Source organism: Fukomys damarensis, unplaced genomic scaffold (assembly GCF_012274545.1).
Source record: "Fukomys damarensis isolate Sample0158 unplaced genomic scaffold, DMR_v1.0_HiC HiC_scaffold_5, whole genome shotgun sequence".
In the NCBI taxonomy this organism is placed as follows: Eukaryota; Metazoa; Chordata; class Mammalia; order Rodentia; family Bathyergidae; genus Fukomys; species Fukomys damarensis.
This window is the reverse complement of record NW_022900917.1, coordinates 84,174,044-84,179,339: the sequence shown is the minus strand read 5'-3', so window position 1 is coordinate 84,179,339 and position 5,296 is coordinate 84,174,044. Positions and strand designations below refer to the sequence as shown.

Sequence of the window (5,296 nt, the reverse complement as noted above, 5' to 3'; positions counted from 1 at the left end):
CGCCCCCATGTGGGCCTGCCCCTCGCCCGGCCCCGCCCCTTCCCGTGCCACTCTAGGAGCCGCCGCTCCAACTCTCGGTGGTGACGCATCTCTACCCCAGCTGGACTCGTTTAGCGACCGAGAAGCTGTAGGTCTGTCTGTCTGTCGGGCGGGTTGGTAGGTTGACTGGTTACCCTTGGGGCTGCACTTCTGCAGGTCCCAGGCGGCCGCCCCTCCCTTGCCTGCTCCCGAGGTGTCTCTGTCCGCTAAGTCTTATACGGTATCTTGATCTCTGTTTATCCTCAGCGAGCCATCAGCGCCAGTTAGTGCTGTGCATCGCATCTTTCCTCATCCATGCGTCCTCTCTTGCCGTCTCCTGGAGCCATTGCCGTCTCCGCGGCCTGGAAGACCAAACTCAATCCCCCCTTCGGCACCGCCCCTCTCCTTATCTGGTGCCCCTACTTCTTTTCCTGTTCTTTTCTATGCCGCGTGGACTTTCTGCCTCTAGAACTGTGAGCTGAACTTCTCTTCATAAAATTACAGCCTTCGACTTTTCCATTATTACAGTAATGGAAACTCTGATACCGAGCTTAAATACTGAATTCTTTCTTGCCAGCTCACTTAGCCTGCACTCTGATTCCCCGTTTTTTGCCATTCTTGGGTCACTTTGGCCTGGATCCTGAGATAAGAGAGACCTTCCATCTCCAGGAGACAGGAGGTCCCCCGAGCTAGTCAGTGGAGGCCAGTGGGCCCTTCTGCAGGTCCCCAGTACACTGAAGGAGGGACAGGGCTTCTCCCACAAGGCATCCTGTGCTCAGAGAAGCAACCTTGGGAAAGCCTGCCTCACGCCCTCCAAGAGCACCTTCTCAGCATTCCAGTGAGGCTCACCCCTCCTCCAGCTGGATTCTCAGACTGCTGCCATCCCCCGCCACCCCCTTTCTCTTCCTCTCTCCATCCCGTTGACGTTTGATTCCAGGGCCTTCACACTGAGTCACACACCCCCCCCCTTGCTTTGAGACAGATTGTCACTAAGTTGTCAAGCCTGGGCATAAACTTGCTATCCTCCTGCCTAAGTTTCCCAGAGTGCTGGAATTACAGGCATGTACCACCACATCTGGTTACATGTTTAGTTTTGTAAGAATCAGCTACTCTGTTTTCCAGAGCAATTACACCATTTTGGATCCCTACCAGCAGTGCACGAATGACCTGGTTTCTCTGCATCCTTGCCAGAATTTGATGTGGTTACTATTTTTTATTTTTGTTTTATTTTATTTTATTGGTACCAGGGATCGAACTCATGATCTTGCACTTGCAAGGCAGGTGCAGTGCCACTGAACTAAATCCCTGACCCAGCTATTTTTTTATTTTGGCCTTGCACAACTTCTGACTGTTGATTGTGGGGTTTGTACACACAATTCTTTGTCCCATGTGTGGTTTGCAGATGTCTCCCTACTCTGGTTTGTCTGTTTCCTCATTGGGTCTTTTGCAGAGAAGTTTCTATTTTGGAGTTTTTTCTGTTTCTCTGTGGACTTCCCTTGGGGGATTCCCGAATTGGAACTGTGGCCAGAGTTTGCTCACATGGTCAGAGTTTTCTTGGGTGAGCACCTGAGACACCAAGATGATTCCTCCCAGGTGCCTCTGCTCCAGAGAAGACCCTGATATAAAAAATAAAACAAAACCAAAAAACCACCTCTCAATCAGCCAGACTTCCACGTCCCTGACCCTGTCACAGTCTGGTGGGTGGGAACCCTTTGATGCACAGCCTGAGGTCAGCTGGAATAGGTGCTGTCTTCCATGGTATTGAGCTGACATCTCAGTCCTATAGTGGCCCCTGTTGTCAGCGACCTGGGTGCAGAAATGGCCCTGCTCTGCCTTCAGCAGCACTGGCCTATCCCCATGTCTGATGGCTTCTGTATGCCCTGGTGGTCTCGGGAGGGCGCTGATGACGAGGCTCCTTCCTCAGGAATTTCCTGCTCTGGTGTTGGTGCCTGCTCCTCAGCAAGTTCTCACAATCTAGAGCAAGGAGCAGGAGGTAGACTGTGGATGGCTGCTTCCTGTCCTGAGAGGCAGGAAATTTATAGGGGAGACTCAGAGAAATCAAGTCTCTGGGCTCTGTCACCTTTTAGCAGGGGCCAGGGTTAGGCGTGAGAAGGAGAAGGTGACCCTGGAATATGTGGACAAACAGGACACACTTGACCCAGGGTGGGGGCACCCTCAGGAACTATAATGAGGGGTATATTAACCTGGACTGGGACCCAAGAAGGGTTTGCCTGCTGGACTAAGCCCCCTTTTGATTACCTAGAACCAGGTCAGAACCCACCCCATCCCAGCTGTCACAGTGGCCCCAGTGAGCAAGGAACAGTGTCCTCTGGGCTTGCACCTAGGCCACTACCCAGAGTCTGATCCGCAGCCTGGGATCTTTCCTCTTCAGGTACCACTGGCTTCTGGGACACATGTGTCCATCCTTGTCACCTTACCCCAGCAGAATGGGTTCTGCCATCTCTCCAGCCTGGGTCCCCATGCTGGTGGTCCTGGCCCCAGAGGAGGTGGGTGCATGCATTAGTTAAATGAGCATGTGATGATGGAGTCAGCTACAGTCACCAGACAGAAAAGGAAAGCTGGGGATTCTTCAGTCATAATGTGGGGCACACATCCTTCTGCAAAAGGCCAGCCCTTTAACACCCCTCCTCTGGGTTGCCTGTGGACAAGCCAGGCTAGCTTCTGAGGTTGTCTCTGTTGACCCCACCTGTGCTATGGAGCCTTGCTTGGCCCAACACAACCTTGTGTCCTCTTCTAGGACCTCTGACAGGGGAAGAAGTCTCAGCCCCATAATGTGACCCCCAAATGTGGCACTGGCAGCACTGGAGTGAGAAGAGGAAGGGTCAGTATTTCACCAGCTCACCTTTGTACCTCACCATCATGGCAACCCTGAGCACAGGTACTTGGGGGCAGGGACAGCACAAGGCAGGGAATCTCCATCACCATGCATCTCCTGTCACAAGTACGTGGAAATGCTGTTGGAAACTGACATGGGCCATGCGCTCAACTGCATAGGGAGCAGGATGGAAGCCAAGGAACAGAGGCTGTGAAAAAGGAGGCTGGCAGCACCTCCATCATGAGCTGTGACTCCCACCAAGCCTGTGCTCCTGTCATGCTCTACAGAGGGAAGACTGGGTTTCAGGGGCTCTTGTACCCGTTGCCCTGTCCCTTGGCCAAGGTACCCTGAGATTCTGGGCTGGGGGTCTGACCATGTCCCCAGCTGAAGCTTGGTCATGATCCATGGGAAAAGGCTGTGTTTTCAGATGGGTATCTATCTTGGTGACCAGGCCCAAAGACTTGGTTCTGGCCACGTCTCTATACCCCAGCCCCACCTCATGTTGCTGATCTGGCCAGGTCTCCTCCAGTGAGCTCCTAGCCAACCTTAGATTCTACAGAAGAGGAAAACAAGACCCAGGGGGGCAGGTGAGGTGTTCTCTGACCCTGGTGAGCCCTCCTGAAGCCTTGGGGTTACCTCAGGGTCCTTTATAACCCTCCAGCTGGTAGCCATCCCTCCCTAGGGGTACCAGGCTTCTGTGGCCTCAGCATGCAAAGCCTACCCTTTAGGCCTTAGGACCTCTGGTGTCCCCTGTCCCTCTCTAGCTCCTCCATGACTGGGCAGTGAGTGACCTGACTAGGGAGAGCTCTGAGCCTTAGCCAGGGCAGGCTCTGGGGGATGTGGGCATTTGCAGGGCCATCTTCTCATGTCCCGCTTACCCCATGGCGGAGGGATGAGTAGGTCTCCCTCCCCACCAGGCTAGTTCAACTCAGAAGGAGGAAAGGGCTGCTTTGACTCATGGCTTCAGAGGTTTGAGGTAATAGCCACTTGGTCCTGTTGCCTTTGGCCTGTGACAAGGAAGCACATCATGGTGGAAGTGTGTGGTGCAGGTCTGCTCACTTTGCGAGGGAAGGAGATGGAAAGAGAGAGGGAGAGGAAGAGGGAGAGAGAGAGAGAATGAGAATATGAATATGAATGTCAAGGGCCCTTCTTCAAGGCCTCATTGCTTTTTTTTTTTCAGCTTTAATTGAGTTTATTGGTACATTTTAGGGATACAGTACAGTTACATTCATTGTTGGGATCTTGTACCTCTACATGACAAGTCTTGATTCTCATTTTTTCCCCTTACCTCTGCCCTCCCTTCACCCCTCCTCCCCTCCCCATCTACAAACACTTTATTTTCATCTTTTCATTCTCTCACATTTTTTTCTTTTCCCTTTTTACTCTTCCCCTACCCATCACACCTTCCCTACACCTTTAGCTCCTTTGTTCCCATTTCTAAATGTCAGTAATCTTATTAGAATCTTATGCATTGTTGCAGATTATTTACACCAGGGAAACTATTCGGTATTTACACATGTGTGACTTATTTATTTCACTTAGGAGTATATCTTCAATATGTATCCATTTTCCTATGAATGAATCTATTTTCTCGTTCTTTATGGCTGAGTAATATTCCATTTTATAGAAAAACCACAACTTCTTTATCCAGTTTCCAACGGATGGGCAAATAGGCTGTTTCCAAGATTTAGCTATTACAAACTGTGCCGCTATAAACATGGGTGCACATACGTCTCTGTGATATGATTCTTTTAGTTCTCTTGGAAAGATACCCAGCAGAGGGATGGCTGGGTCAAATGGAACCTCCAGTCCAAGCTCTTTGAGGTATCTCCATATTGATTTCCATAGTGGTTGCACCAGTCTGCACTCCCACCAACAATGGAGAAGGGTTCCTTTCTCCCCGCAACCCCGCCAACATTTGTTATTGTGTGATTTCTTGATAGCAGCCATTCTTTGTGGGGTGAGGTGGAATCTCCGTGTTGTTTGCATCTGCATCTCTCGAATGACCAGTGATGTGGAACATTTTTTCAAATATTTTCTTGCTGCTTTGACTTCTTTGTCTGAGAAATGTCTGTTCATTTCGGATGCCCATTTTTGAATCGGGTCTTTATATTTGGGGGGACTGATTGTTTTGAGTTCTTTATATATCCTTGGTAATAGTCCTCTGTCTGAGGAACAGCTGGTAAAAATTTTTTCCCACATTGTAGATTGTCTCTTAGTTCTGCTGATGGTTTCTTTTGAAGGACAGAAGCTTTTTAGTAATATGAGATCCCAGTTGTTGATTCTATCTGCTAGTTCCCGTGACGCTGAGGATTTGTTCATAAAGTTTTTCCCTATACCAATGTCTTCCAGAGTTCTGCCTAACTTACCTTCCAGCAAGTTTAATGTTTCTGTTTTAATATTTAGATCTTTAATCCATTTGGATTTTAATTTAGTGCATGG

General features: G+C 49.8%; 1 long non-coding RNA gene across 1 annotated transcript in view; it reads left to right on the top strand.

Annotated features, from left to right (window-relative positions):
* Window positions 1–56: 56 nt before the first annotated feature.
* LOC104872880 overlaps window positions 57–5,296 on the top strand; it is a 14,159-nt gene continuing 8,919 nt past the window's right edge. Inside the window, exons 1-2 of the long non-coding RNA XR_783293.3 lie at window positions 57–131; window positions 2,777–2,917. This is a non-coding gene — a long non-coding RNA (uncharacterized LOC104872880). The remainder of the gene's footprint in view (window positions 132–2,776; window positions 2,918–5,296) is intronic.